The sequence below is a fragment of the Ambystoma mexicanum genome, chromosome 1q (genome assembly GCF_040938575.1).
Source record: "Ambystoma mexicanum isolate Mex_15411 chromosome 1q, UKY_AmexF1_1, whole genome shotgun sequence".
In the NCBI taxonomy this organism is placed as follows: domain Eukaryota; kingdom Metazoa; phylum Chordata; class Amphibia; order Caudata; family Ambystomatidae; genus Ambystoma; species Ambystoma mexicanum.
This window is the reverse complement of record NC_090922.1, coordinates 1,214,760,736-1,214,776,085: the sequence shown is the minus strand read 5'-3', so window position 1 is coordinate 1,214,776,085 and position 15,350 is coordinate 1,214,760,736. Positions and strand designations below refer to the sequence as shown.

Sequence of the window (15,350 nt, the reverse complement as noted above, 5' to 3'; positions counted from 1 at the left end):
CTACCGGGTCCGCTATTACCGCCACCGGAAGCAACGTCATCACGCCGGAATGGGAAATGCGCTGACGGCCATCTTGAAAAACACAATCTATTGAAATCCTCGGCTGACAGGACCTGTGCACTGAATATCCCTAACCCTGCTGGATGATCATGTCGAAGGCTACAAGGAAAGAAACAGCTCTCCTGCGTAAACCGTGCTTCTGTGACAATGAACTAAACATGCTCGCAGACACGCTTGTGGAGCAGGCGGACGTGGTATTCTGTGCAGACCTGAGGCGTGCAGCACAATTGCGTAAAAAACAAATATGGGAGGAGGTCGCAAGGAAGGTCAGTGCGGTGGGAACCACACCATCACCATCATCTCTTCCTGAATCACCATCAAGGATTGCAGGAAGAGATGGGACGACCTGCACCTGTGAGTCAGGAATATATTTTCTGGCAACTACAGCCAGGGGCAGGCGACAGGCAGCGGTCCAAACTCCCCCATCAAGTTGGTCAGGTGGAAGGAGACATGTAGCTCCATCATGGACATAGAGGCAATTGAAAGAGTCGGACAAGCGTAGTATGGAGTTAAAACATCGGATGATGACGGTGAGTGATCCTATGCGCACCACAGGAACCCCACACACCCCTGACATCCCAAGTACAAAGTTGTACACCAAATGTAAAGTCGATGAGAGCAAATGCATGGCCCAATATCCACACACACACACACATTCCTAACCCAAATGCCACATCCCTGCAACTAAAACACACAAGCAAAAAATGCATGCACGCGCACACACACACATCACTGCCGAGATGCCGGCCTCACCACTGTCACATCAAAATGCATGCTGCATGCCTCTCCAATACCGAAGCCACCCCGATACACAACCCAACAGCACATGGCACATAGCATGCAAGTGACAACACTCCAGTAGGCCGCACAACAGACACCATGGACATCATGGCTGCATCTGAGGAATGCCAAAACAAGCACCCACCCAACCAGCAAGCACCATGTCCGCCACTCCAACCAGCACACAACAAAGCACTGGCCCCAAACTGCACCAACATGCAAGTACTCCCATTAATGGTGCCCTGCCTCTCTATCCCCCACAGGCACAAATTCAGATGGCAACGGCGATGATGCTGCAGCACTATCAAAAATGCCCGCAAGCAAATCCAGGTGTGAGGACGATGCCACAAGGCCATCAAAATTCAGAGGTGCAGCAGCAACCAAAGGGAGAGCCAGATCAAACACCAGTGCCCAACAGGGTACACAGCCCCTACCACAGGCTGAGCAGCCACTTGCCCCAGTCACCCTGGAGCACCATGGCAGAGGAACCCCTGCCTGCAAGGCACACCTGCCGAGAGATGCTTCGGCCAGGAAGGCAGGCCACATGCAACAATCGGCCCCCCAGGAGGCACCCCTTCCCGAGGATGACCCTACAACAGTGGCAAACGACATGGACGGCACACACTCAACAGCCACCAGTTCCGTGGGCGAGGTTACAGCATCGGCCCAGCACAGTGCTGACGAGGACGAGGGGCCTGAGTGGGATCCTAATGCAGGAGTCAGCATGTTGGGAGATGGCAGACACACGCCCAGCCCGCAGGACACACCACAGGGCACACCTGAGCATGTGCCGAAGCCCACTTAAGCGAAGGGGAGTCGACTCAACAATTACACAGCCCTGTGTTGAGCAGGTCACCACCAGCCATGCAACCATCTCAAAGCACTTCTATCAGGGACCTAGAGGGACGGTTGTCCCTCATGGAGGGAAGACAGGAATCGATGCACGAAATGGTGAAGCAGTATCTGGCGGATGGGGAGGCAACGCGCAAGGCCAACAGAGACAACGCTGTGGCCAGCATCCGTGCTGTCAATCGCATTGCAAAGTGGGTTCATGAGGGCTTCATATCTGTTGCACAGAACCTTGACCACATGGCCAGCTACATGGAACAACGCCGTCCTGCTGCACCTGAACCACAACAAACTGCATCAACGAGCACCAAGCCTGCAAGCTCGACATAAACTAGCCCTGTGCGCAGGTCGCTGCGCAGCATGCTCTGTCCAGTAATGCAAACACCTCCATCGAAAAGGGGGCGGCCATAGCAGGGCACCCTTGGATGTGTTGGTTTGCAGTCCATTCAAAGTCACATTGAGCTGAGGGTGTGTGGGGCTGTTCGGGGGTGGGGGGCATGCGTGTGTCGCGCTGTTGGGGGTTGGGGGGCATAGGTGTGTGGGGCTGTTGGGGGTGGGGGGCATGGGTGTGTAGGGCTGTTAGGGGGTGGGGGCCATGGGTGTGCGAGGCTGTTGGGGGGTCAGGCTGGGTAGACCTTGACGTAGTGCGGGTGGGGGGTACATACATGTAAATAGTTTCACCAGATCAATACAACGGTTGTGTCAAAAAAACACATGACTGGACATTGCTTCTTGAGTGTGTGTCAATTTATTGTACAACAGTGTCCGGTGCCCAGAGTCCGCCAATCCCAGTGGCCAGAGTTCCACATTGGAAGCACCATGTGCATCCCAGTGCATCAGAAATATTGGCCAATCAATGATTGGCGGACAGCACATCCCTCATGTGCATCGCAGCCTGGCCGATGTGCAGCATCATCTTCATCATCATCCTCATCCTCACCCGGTGGTGGCTGGTCCATGTCAGGTGGCAGCGGTACATTGCACCGGATGCACATGTTGTGCAGCATGGCACATACCCTTATGGTCTTGCCCACCTTCTCAGGCCCGTAGATGAGTGTGCCACCCGACCTGCTGAGGCAGCAAAACCGTGCCTTCACCAGGCCAAAGGTCTGCTCTATCACCATACAAGTGTGAGTATAAGCACGATTGTAGTCCTCCTCATGCCTGTTCTGCAGAATCCGGACAGGGGTGAGGAGCCACGGCTTCAGAGGATATCCAGCATCACCTGCATGGGAGCACAATGATGTATGTGTGTGAGCATGTATTCGATTCCATTTGTGCACATCATGTACATTGTTCATGTTCACATGCAGTGGGTTTTCAACCGCAGCTATTGACAATGGTTTTCAATGCCAGCTATTGACAATGCATCTGCGCCAATATCAGGTATGTGTACTACTTGGCAATACATGATGGGGGCCTGGCTGACGTACACGATTTATGTGCATTGACATCAGATTCACCACTCACCTAGATGGGGTGCGAAGATCCATGATGTGCTCACATGTGAGGGATGTGTGAAAGAGGATGTTACCATATGCATGTTGGGATTTTACCGATGCATTAGGTTGACGTCCATCGTGTTACAGGTGTTTTTGGCAATCATGCTTTCTGATGTTTGGTGACACCATGCACATGTCCCTCACCATCTTCACACATGTGACAATGGCACAATGTGGTTGTTGGTATGGTCTGCCAATGTAGGGATACGATCCTTGGATGAGGCTTGGTGTCGACTGGCATGCTGCCACTAAAGTGCTGTGGATTGTTACTGCTGAAATGGCACACATGTTGGTGATGTTGACTACTTGATGGATTCCATTTTCAATGCCTTGTGGCATGGTATTTTTGAGTTTGCCTTCATGTGCACAGGTTGGCATGATATTATGCAGTGTTTCTGTCAGTGAGGGGCAGTGATAGGGGATTCCATGTGCAGCATTTCGTCTTGACCAGTCATGGATGCATGACCTATGAGGTCCTTTGATATGCTCTTGTGTATTTGGCTTTGTGAATGCAGGGTGGTGCATTGTGTTACCTGTAGCTGCGTTCTGATGATGTCCAGAGGACATGTGCAGGGGTGGGTGCAGATTTGTATCTGGCATTTGCACACTGAGGTACAGCCATGTTACGTCTGCATCCATTGTCAGTGTCATGCATCATGTTGGGATGCACAAGGGCACAGTGTTTGCCACCAAGGACAGTATCCAGCCACCCAAAAAAAAACATTGCCAGGAAAGCAGACAGGCTGCATGTGTAAGTCAGAACCCCCCCACAGCACCACCACAAAACCCCCCATTGCCAGGAAAGCAGACAGGCTGCATATGCATGTCATCCCCCCCCCAAAAACACAGACATGGCCCTTTAATCAGACTTACCCAGCTGCCAGACACGTCATGCAGCATGGCGTTCCATGTAGCGGGGAAGCAAGGAGTTCCACAGCACAATTGCATCATGTGTGGATCATGGGAATCTGGCACAGCAGGCATTGCACACCATCTGCACATTGATGGAGTGGTATAGCTTGCGATTATGGTACACCACCTCAACGGTATGCAGGACTACCAACTACATGTGGGTGCAGTCCACGGCACCAATGACATCGGGCATGCCTGCCAGTGCATGAAATGCTATTTTGGTGTCATTCACCTCCTCTGCTGTCCGTGGTAGGGATATATAGGCCCTTGCGTGCTTTAGGAGTTCGTCCAGCATGGTTTACCACACCGGAAAAACATGGTTGCGAGATGCCATGTAGCTGCCCCACTGTGTGCTGGTAGGTGCCTGTGGCCAGGAAGTGGAGCACCGACACCACCTTCAGAAGTGGGGGGATGGCAGTGGGGATATTGATCAGGCTGACCAAGTCATCATGTATTAGATCCACAATGGTGGTGATGGTGTCCCTGTCCAGGCGGTACAGGGTGTGGATCTGTGCTGGGGTTAAGTTGAATGGACTGGCCATTATGCGAGGGATTGGTGGCTGCCTGCGGGGAACCCCTGCCTGCACTGTTGGAATGTGCTGGGTCAGTCTCACCCTCCTCCTCCTGCACTCCTCTGTAATCCCTGGTGTACTGCCTGCTCAAGGAGTAGCTGTGCAGGCATGTCTTCCAGCTCCAGTATCGCAACTGCAAGTGGAATAATTTTGGTCTTGGGAGGGGTGTGGTGTGTGGGTGTGCTCCTTTGCCTCCACCTGCACTGACTGTGTGAACCTGTGGCATTTGGGAACACAGCAGTTTACTATTAATGGGTGATCCGCGATGCCGGTGTTACCGGCATCATGGTGACCCTTCTTGCCGGCATCTGGATGCCGGTATGTGCATATCCGTGTGATTTGTAATGTCCACTTCCTTGCGGCATGCCGCTGTTACTGGCACGGCCCCTGTGAGCCCACTCGCATGCTGGCATGGTGGTGCATGGTCACAGTGGGTCCCTGTCGATGCCGGTAGGACCGGCATTGCAGGTCATGATGGGCCGGTCTGGTAAATGATGACGGTAACGCCTTACCGGTATCTTTATTACCGGACTGCATACATCGTAATGAGACCCATAGTCTAAGACAAAGGCCCTCATTACAAGGGTGGAGGTAGCCTTGCCGGTTGGGGACAAGCATGCAACACCCTTGAAAGCTGGCATTCCCCACCACTACAGTGAGATAACCAAATAAGAGACTCTGATGGACACACCCCAGTAGGGAATGAGACCAGGACCAAGTGCAAGTGAGCTAAAAGAAAATACTTTATATAAAGTAAAATGGGAACGCAGAGGACTCTGCTACTCCAAGAGCTCTCTGCCCAAACAACAGAAAATACATGTTATATTACAAAAACACGTCACCTATGACGTGTACTGTAGGGGATACATTAAGTTATGGTTATTGGACAGAGGAGACAGGACAATATCCATGGTGTAGGGTTGGTGCTCCCGGATTGGTTGGTGCTGAACTTGTAACGTCATGGAGCACGCGGGTCAGCTGGTCTCATCTGGGAGGTGTGCAGGGTCAGACAGTGTCCACGTTGCTGTGATTTAGACTATATAACATTTGCACTTTTGGCCACACATATCTTAACATTATTCATGAGTCTCAACATGCAATATGTATCATTAGGCTTCTAACCTGAGCAATAAAAAATAAGGGTACATGGATCCAAGCATCTTATCTAACACAGTAATTTAGTAGTACATTTATCAAGTATCTCCTTAGATCTGATGAGGGTGTTTTACTGTTTGTTAGTACGAGAAGAATATATGGCCGCATGGGATTAGTGATAGGGGGTCAACTGGAGTGGCACACAGTCGAGGGGCATGAAACTGTTACATCAAAAGAGGTGTGGAGTTAGGGGGCTTGTGGTCTATATTTCTTTAGACGGGGTATGTTAGTGCAGACTCAGATGCAGGTTTGTGGAGAGAGATGGCTTTTCCAGAACCAGGCACTGGCCCGGTCACACACGGGGCAGTGATGTAAAAGGAAGGAGATAAATACAGTGTTTAGGTTATTACTTTTTGCGCCCAAGCTTCCGTGAGAACAGGACAGCCACGGCGAGGACAGAGGGGAGGAGGTGGGGGTTGGCATGCTGGCTGTGCGCAGAGAATGAAGGGGAGAGGTGCAGGCCTACGTTCAGCGTTTACATGCAGCCCACTAGGAAATGGAGATGGTTGTTAACAAAATGGAGTCTCGTGTCTCATAGCCCATGCACAATTATGGGTCATTCAATGGTGGTCCCGCACCTTCGCCAGAGGTGCGCTGCCAACCGCAGAATTAGCATATCACATATGTTGTTAGCAATGATAGGGGGCCTGGGAGACCCTTCGTCCCTTACACCCTTCTGGTGTTAAATGCAGTCATACTCGTACTCATGTGCATGCAAATGTCAGCGGTTATGGCCGCAGCAGCCTTTACGTCCATCTCAGCCACAGGCAATCGTCTCAATCCCAGGCTGTTTCCATCCAAAGTCACTCTCCCACTCTCCCGCTCTAGGGCCAATCACAAAAAGATAGCTGAAGGTAGGAGGGAGCAGTCAATGGCAACCAACACCAGGCAGAGCTGAGCTCCAATCAATGGGCCAGCTAGAAAGGAGGCAAAGAGAGAGTACAGAGGCAGTCCTTGGGGCGAGTGGGGAGCAATAAAACTGCACAAGTCAGAAAAATCATAAAAGCAGGGATGCCAGCAAATAAAATTAGTGCAAGCCGCGCAGGGCTAACTTACTTCTTGCCTTCAATGCTGATGAAATAAACAAAACTCTCCAACAGGCCCAAGTTTCGTAGTCCGTGGCCCATCGCAGCCGAGATAATGAGATAGCAGTGGAAGATGTGGAACTGTGCAACTGCACACAGACGAGCACCGCATGCGTACCACACCGGGTGCTGGTTTTATACTGGCCACACTTCCAGAAGCAGTGAGAGAGTGAAAACACCAGACAGTCTCCGTCCAGGACTACAGGGACAACCAGGCTCCACTCAGGCTCTGTGTAACTGCACACAGCCGTACATCCCCGTAGATAATTCTATATAACCTTGACTGGCCAGTCCCTTTTATCATTGGGTACTAATTGTATTTTCACTGTTTTGCAACTACCCAACGATCCACGACCTTGCAAAGATAAGCCTGCCGTTCCGTCCACATTACCAAAATTGTTCAAGGAGGTTTATAATGTACTTGTTTTTTCCAATCTGTTTGGATCCCTTCTGGTGTACTAGAGGTGTGGGGCTGATTGATGGTTTAGAAACCGATATTCATCCTTGGACCACTGATGCCCCGTAAATGTATTCATCACAATCCATCCATTACACTACTTACTCTCATTCATGCATCCATTCTTCCTCGTGTCACAATACCCCAGCTACTCACCTTGACACTCTAAGTCATCCATTCTTTGCTCAATCCTCATGCCATCATGCATTCATCCATGTATCAATCCAACCGCATACTGTCTCGGTCATTCATCAATACGCCATTTCATCTACCTTTACATACATTGATTTATCCACTCACTCATCCACCCATTCATCCAACCTCAGACACTTATTAATTCACCATTAATTTCCACTATATATTTGTCGCGCCTTGAAACACTTGTGTATAGGCGCGTTATAAATGCCATATCATATCAAGAGTTACTTGCTCGCCCCAGAAGTGAGACCAGCTAGCACTTTGCAAGACTGAATTCTGAACCGAAGCCTAGTCGCCACTTCACCTGTCCTAAATCGATCAATTGAGGGCCATGAAAAGTGGACGAAAATGGAACTGGTTGATAAAGCACTTGGAAGAAGGAGGAAACTGGCATGAAGCGCTATATAAATGCACATATTTACAAGAATATATACATCCTGACTCTCCCATTTACCCATCCAGAGTTCTACACACCAACTCTCCACTTTGTAAAAAAAAAAAAAAACAATAGCATGTTCACTTATGAAGATGCCAGACCTATTGGTTTCATCGGGACCTGTTATTTCTTTAGAGTAGAAAGTTAGGGTCTATTGGCCCGAGGTTATTCACTGGTATACAAGACGGGGTGTTCTGGGTGTTTGTATGGTTGGGCCAAGAGGACCTAAAATAAAAGGGAACGCGAAAACGTTGGGACCAATTCAGCAAACGACAGGTTTATTTTGGGTGCAATTAACACCTGTGCCGAGGTGAGGCTTTAATGGACGGTTCAGGAGATCACACTTTCCTGTTTTGCATTACGCAGTTCCCGCTATATTTAACCACCGAGGAAATATGTTTTCAAGTGACATTTCAACAAGGATATTCATCTAAGAAACTGATAATTATGTTTGCAAACATCACTTAAAGTTCTACAAGACAGCAGTTGTGAACTTAAAAGTAATGCATCCATGGAATGAATCGCCGAGCAAGTGACTCTGGAAAAAAGCCTGGCAAGCACCCGCTGAAATTATCATCTCAATCGCAAAGCAGAAGGCAGCGGCGCCTGCTGACGGAATCAAGGTAGGTACGTGAAGAAGCACACACGCGTGTGCTTCTCTCCTGCACGGTCCTTCTCTCTGTCAATCCCAGGACTGCATGCACTAGCCAGGCTGTGGCTGCCTGCCGGGCCGCAGCCGCCGCCAGCCTCCTCCAAGTTCACGGAGCAGATGGAGAGCGAGCGACGCGCTTTTGGGCAGCGAATTGCAAGGCGAGGGTGTGAGCAGCCGGCAAGCCTGCGATATTGTGAATGGATGCTCTAACTGCGCTCTCGCGCGCCCCTTCCTTGCCACACAGCGCTGCGCACGGGGACGAGGACGGGCGACGAGATCTGCCGATGAAAACTTGCTGCGAGCCCCCGGCCAGGCGCCACGGACGTTTTAACTGAGGATTGATACATATTACTCGGGGAAATAAATGCAGGGCGCGCTGTGGGGGCAGCGGAGCTTTTGAGAGCCCTGCATCGGTGCCGGGACGTGCCTGAACTGCTGCGGTGGGATTACACTCCTCAGCCTGGCCGCTAATACTGCAAGAGAGGGCCGGCGCGCGTTGCACTGTCCGGGGGAGGCGGCCGGAGGTCGGCACTGCTCCCTGCTTCCAAGGTAGGTCACCTTTTTCGCTGGCGGGCTCGGTTACATAAACAGGACTCCTCCACACTCAGGGTTCATTCCATAAACCACCTACCTGGCAGTGTGCTTACAGGATGCTCCCATCCCCCACTGTAATGGCACATCACTGATACAGACTGTACCAATTATCAAATGTGGGACAAAGCGGAGAGAAGGCAGGGGACAATGAGCGGATAACAGCGCTCCGCGTAATCCAGTCACCGGCTAATGAACCGCTCAGGGCGCGCGAGTCTGTCCCTACTCAGCAGATGCTCGGCCCATACACTGTTGATTGAAAGAAGAAGGGGGCGAGAGGGGGCCCAGGGGGCGCTGCTCTGTGTGTTTTTTTTTATATTTGCATGCATATTGGTTCATAGTAAAGTTATGTTCGAATAAAGGCAAACTGACCCAGATTGTGAAGGAAAATAAATTAAGAAGGAACACGTTATCTAGGCGTTCCTGTGTGTGGGGAAAGGTGGCAACACTTCACCCAGAATGTGGCGCGAAGCACGGGGCTCGGGCACCGGATGGGGGAAATCGTGCACTTTCATGCTTTCTTCATAGCGCGACATCCGAGTCGCCTCCTGGTTAGGTTTTACGTGCTGTAAGCATTGAATGCCTCGTTCTGTAATAGCAGCACGTTGTAAAATCGAAATCCAACCTTTTCTTACTTTAAACTTTATTTATTTGTCCAACTTGTATTTGTTGAAGTTTCCCTTCCTTTTCTTCTTGTAACACGCACACAGCAAATTGTTTTACATATTTGCTTCAGGAAGGCTTTTACGTGTGAATATTGACTTTTTTGGCATGTTTTATTTGGAATCGGATAGTTGCAGGAGAGAATATTTATTTATGTAATTGTTTTTTTTTATATTTTATAACGCATCTAATGCCATACCTGAGTTCAGTTAATACACACGGATCTGGGATTTGAAACCCTGTTGCTCTGCATAGTCTTGTTTCAAAATCTGTGTTCTGCCCCTGTACTATCCTCCGTTCACATATAATATAATACTTCCTCAATCCTTTTACCAAACACGTTTTGATTTCTGTTCCATACACTGAACTCCTACTCCTACCAAGGCGGGTCAATTCTCCACCCTTGCTATATACAGGGACTTCCTACTCCTGCCACTGCGGGGCAATTCTCCCATCTCCCTATATACAGGGACCTCCTACTGCTGCCACGGTGGGGCAATTCTCCCATCTTCCTACACACAGGGATCGCCTTCTCCTGATACGGCCAGGCAATTCTCCCCCTTGCTATATATAAGGACTTCCTACTTCTGCCACTGCGGGGCAATTCTCCCATCTCCCTATCTACAGGGACCTCCCACTGCTGCCACGGTGGGGCAATTCTCCCATCTTCCTTCACACAGGGATCGCCTTCTCCTGATACGGCCAGGCAATTCTCCACCCTTGCTATATACAGGGACTTCCTACTCCTGCCACTGCGGGGCAATTCTCCCATCTCCCTATATACAGGGCCCTCCTACTGCTGCCACGGTGGGGCAATTCTCCCATCTTCCTACACACAGGGATCGCCTTCTCCTGATACGGCCAGGCAATTCTCCCCCTTGCTATATATAAGGACTTCCTACTTCTGCCACTTCGGGGCAATTCTCCCATCTCCCTATCTACAGGGACCTCCCACTGCTGCCACAGTGGGGCAATTCTCCCATCTTCCTACACACAGGGATCGCCTTCTCCTGATACGGCCAGGCAATTCTCCCCCCTTGCTATATATAGGGACTTCCTACTTCTGCCACTGCGGGGCAATTCTTCCATCTCCCTATATACAGGGACCTCCTACTGCTGCCACAGTGGGGCAATTCTCCCATCTTCCTACACACAGGGATCACCTTCTCCTGATACGGCCAGGCAATTCTCCCCCCTTGCTATACACAGGGACTTCCTACTCCTGCCACTGCGAGGCAATTCTCCCATCTCCATATATACAGGGACCTCCTACTGCTGCCACGGTGGGGCAATTTTCCCATCTTCCTACACACAGGGATCACCTTCTCCTGATACGGCCAGGCAATTCTCCCCCCTTGCTGTATACAGGGACTTCCTACTCCTGCCACGGTGGTGCAATTCTCCAATCTCCCTACATATACAGACTTCCTACTTCTGCCACTGCGGGGCAATACTCCCATCTCCCTATATACAGGGACTTCCTACTGCTGATATGATATGATATGATATGGTATTTGTAACGCGCCTATACACAAGTGTTTCAAGGCGCGACGAGGCAGGGAGGGAGGGAAACAAGGGGAAGACAGACAAACGATCCTACTAGGCCAGGTGTCATTCAGATCGCGCAAGTGCAGTGGTAAGGGGAAAAGGAGAAAGTGCAGGGGGAGGAGGTGGGGGGGAAGTGCAATACAAGGTAAGTAGCGTAATAAAATAAAATAAAATAATAAATAATAAATAAAAGGGCCAGCTGGTGGCAAGTGCGAGGTAAGTGCAGAGCAAGTGCTGGGAAGGGGGGCTGTAGGGATACAGTGACAGTCCCACAGTGCAGGGGGAGCCAGGGAGGCAGTGCAAGAGGAGAGTGGCTGGGCCCTGGACCGAGGTCGCTGAGAGTGGCCCAGATGCAGGTTTAGTGCAGAATTCAGTGGGGAGTTAAGCAGGTTTAGCATGGGAGAGGGAGAGAGAAGGCAGAAGCGAAGAGGAAGGTTTTGAGGTACTTCCGGAACCGGAGATGGTTCTCCTCAAGTTTCAGGGAGGCAGGAAGGCTGTTCCAGAGGGAGGCCCCTGCTGCGGAGAGAGATCTACCCCCAGCTCGTTGCTTCGAGAAGCGGCTGACCATGAGGGAGTTGGAGACGGATGAGCGAAGGGCTCGTGAAGGAAGATATTTAGGAAGAGAGAGTTGAAGGTATTTAGGCCCCAGGCCCCAGAAGGCCTTGTGGACAATGCAGAGGGTTTTGAACTTAATCCTCGCAGCCACTGGGAGCCAGTGAAGAGATTTCAGTCCTGGAGAGATACGGTCCCTGGGCTTGAGGCCAAGGACAAGTCTCGCAGTTCTGTTCTGGATAAGTTGCAGAGGGCGGAGAGTGGAGGCCGGCAGATTAAGATAGAGGCTGTTACAGTAGTCCAGCCTTGAGAGAACCAGGGCTCGGGAGACAGTGAGCTTCTGGGGGAAGGAGAGGAAGGGAAGAATACCTCTGAGGAGGTGCAGCTGGTAGTGTGACTTCTTAGAGACGTCAGATATATGAGGAGAGAAGGAGAGTGTGGAGTCGAAGATGACCCCGAGGTTTTTAGCCTTGCAGGTAGGGGCGGGAAGGGGGCCAAGGGAGGCCGGCCAGAGAGCTGCAGGGAAGGAGGGAGTGGGTGTGCCAATGAGTAGAATCTCGGTCTTACTGGCGTTAAGGCAGAGGTCATTGGCGGCACACCATTCCTGGATAGCAGACAGTAGGGCAATTCTCCGATCTTCCTACACACAGGGATCGCCTTCTCCTGATACGGCCAGGCAATTCTCCCCCCTTGCTATATACAGGGACTTCCTACTCCTGCCACGGTGGTGCAATTCTCCCATCTCCCTACATACAGGGACCGCCAGCTCCTGCCACGGCGGGGCAATTCTCCCATCTCCCTATATACTGGAACCTTCTACTCCGGCCACAGTGAGACAGTTCTCCCATTTCCCTATATACAGAGACCTCCTACTACCTCTTACTCCCGCCACTGCGGAGACATTCTCCGATTTCCCTAAATACAGAGACCTCCTACTCCTGTCATGGCGGGGTAATTCTCCCATCTCCCTATATGAAGGGACCTCCTATTCCTGCCGTGCTGGGACCTTCTATTAGTGCCATGCCAGGGCAATTTCCCCACCTCCCTGTATACAGAGGTCTCCTACTCCTGCCATGCCAGGGCAATTCTTCCATCTTCCTATATACAGGGACTTCCTACTCCTGCCATGCGGTAGTAGTACGCCCACCTTCAACAAGTATTAGGATCGTAACCGTCATTAAAAAAGTTCAGCACAAGGGCAGTAGACTCAGTCTTGCATAATCCTGTCATACAAAACAGTTAAAAAGACTAGCACTTATAGAGTCCTTGGAATCCCAGGTACTTATCCTCTCCATCAAACTCATGATTAACATGTCTCACTAACAGGTTTCCATCCTCAGTCTTTGTTTGGACATCCACAGTTCTCGTCTCTATTATCACTGCCTTCTTAATCCACAGGACCCCATATGAAAACCATATCTTGAGTCTGAGAATAATGGCTGGCGGACCCTGTCTGTTATGGCACGACACCCAAGTTAATGATCCGAGCGAAGCTTCAATCTAGGGTTCCTTAATGCAGGTGGTGGTGGCATTATCTTCAGGATCAGCCTGTCCTGATACCCGCGAGGACCACCCATGGTTGCTATAGACTTTTTTCTTTTAGCAAAAAATAAATATTTAACTGTGACATCAACAAAACATGCCGTTCGACTGTGAACTGTTTTAAGTGTTGATAGGATGGTGGGCCCAAAAAGGACAGCAGGAGTCCAGCGGCTTTGGAGAAGGGGCAGTTACGTTTATTTCTGTGTTGCTTTTTTATAGAAAACGAAATTAAACTGTACCAAACACCCAAGGGGATCGATCAGGCAGGTGCTAAACGTGATGTAGGAGGGTAACTAAGGGGGCAATCAAGACAAAGGTGGTGAGGAGTAATGGCCTCACAGGTCTTATGTTGAACAGCGGGCTTGCGCATGAGAATGCAGCACGCGTTCTGAGCAGCCTGATTGGATGTGCGGCTAACCTAGATGGATAATGTTGGATAGGACTGTTGGCAAATCAGGCTTCAAAACCATGTCCACAATTCGATTAATATGACCAAAAATGTCACCCTGAAAAGAAAGTATCTCCAGGCAGGAGAATAATATGTGTTGTAACAATGTTCTTCCTCCCCTCATTTCCAGTATCTATCTTTTTTTCTGCCATCATCATCCTGTGCATTTTTCATAGAGTCCAATGCAATGTGGAGTCATTTCTCTTTGATCAGCCAACTCTGTAGGATTACTTTGACCATGCTAATGATTGCTAATACCTGCTTCACAATGCTTCACTAATCAGGGTATGCCATAGTCTAATGTGTACTTGTCTTTTTATAGCACTTTCCATCGCTTACCCCTTTTAGTTTGTGGCTGTAAGAGACATTTGTTCCAACTAGTTAACCTGTAAAGACTGTACACAACAAAGATTCATCGCAGGTCTGGGATCTTGTTTCACTGTTCAGGACACTTTCCACAGACTCTTTCAGTCTCCTCTATCGCCAAATGTCACCATGTCTGAGAAGGTATTTTCCAGTGAATTTAACTAATGTGGAAGATACCTTTGATGACCCATTTGCTCCAGCACAGAGTCTGCCCCTTCTCAGCGATTCACAAGTTTACCCATTAACCTTACTATGCCCCAAACTCTCCCATGGTCCTAAGTACTACTGTACTGTTTTCCCCTGAGCCTGAAAACTAGCAACAGCATAATGTAACAAAACTCGGGACCGGTGCATATACGTTTGTACTCTGGGGTCTCTCTTAGGGCAATTGCCAATGGGTCAGTTCCAGTGTTGACCAACATGGGTAGCAGAAGGAATACTTGTTGCTGTACTCTGCTGTACTCTTTTCAACAGCCAGGGCTTCCTTTATTTCCATGCAGCTTAATTAAACCGATTGTCAAAACCCATCACTGATATGGTCAGAAGTAGAAAATCCCATACCATGAACTCATAGACATTCTCTGCATTGGGACCATGGCCCTCATTACAACCCCGGCGCTAAACCATGGTGCTATTAGCACCATGGTTGGTGCTGGTGTTGTAACGAGTCCGCCATGGCGGAATGGGGAAATACCGCCCCATTCCAAGGTTGGCGGGGCAGTATTTCCCCATTTCACCATGGCCTTTCCCCATTCCCATTTTCGCCCCATAGGGCTCAATGGGACTGGGGAAGGCGCTAAGTACGGTACCGCAAATTGCGGTACCGTAATTAGCACGGAGGTCCCTTTGCGGCACCCTACTTTAACGGCTGGTAAAACCAGCCGTTAAGATCGAGTCCCGCAATGGGACCACGTAATCAGGCGTTAAGGGTTTAACGGCGCCAACACCTTTTACGGCGCCATTAAACCCTTAACGCCAGGGT

General features: G+C 50.1%; 1 protein-coding gene across 2 annotated transcripts in view; it reads left to right on the top strand.

Moving 5' to 3' along the window:
* The first annotated feature begins 8,714 nt into the window (after nt 1-8,714).
* Nucleotides 8,715-15,350, top strand: part of PDE4B (phosphodiesterase 4B) — a 2,420,935-nt gene continuing 2,414,299 nt past the window's right edge. For both annotated transcript variants that reach the window (XM_069641971.1, XM_069641970.1), the window contains exon 1: nt 8,715-9,207. The gene's annotated coding sequence lies outside the window, so the exon portion shown is untranslated. The remainder of the gene's footprint in view (nt 9,208-15,350) is intronic.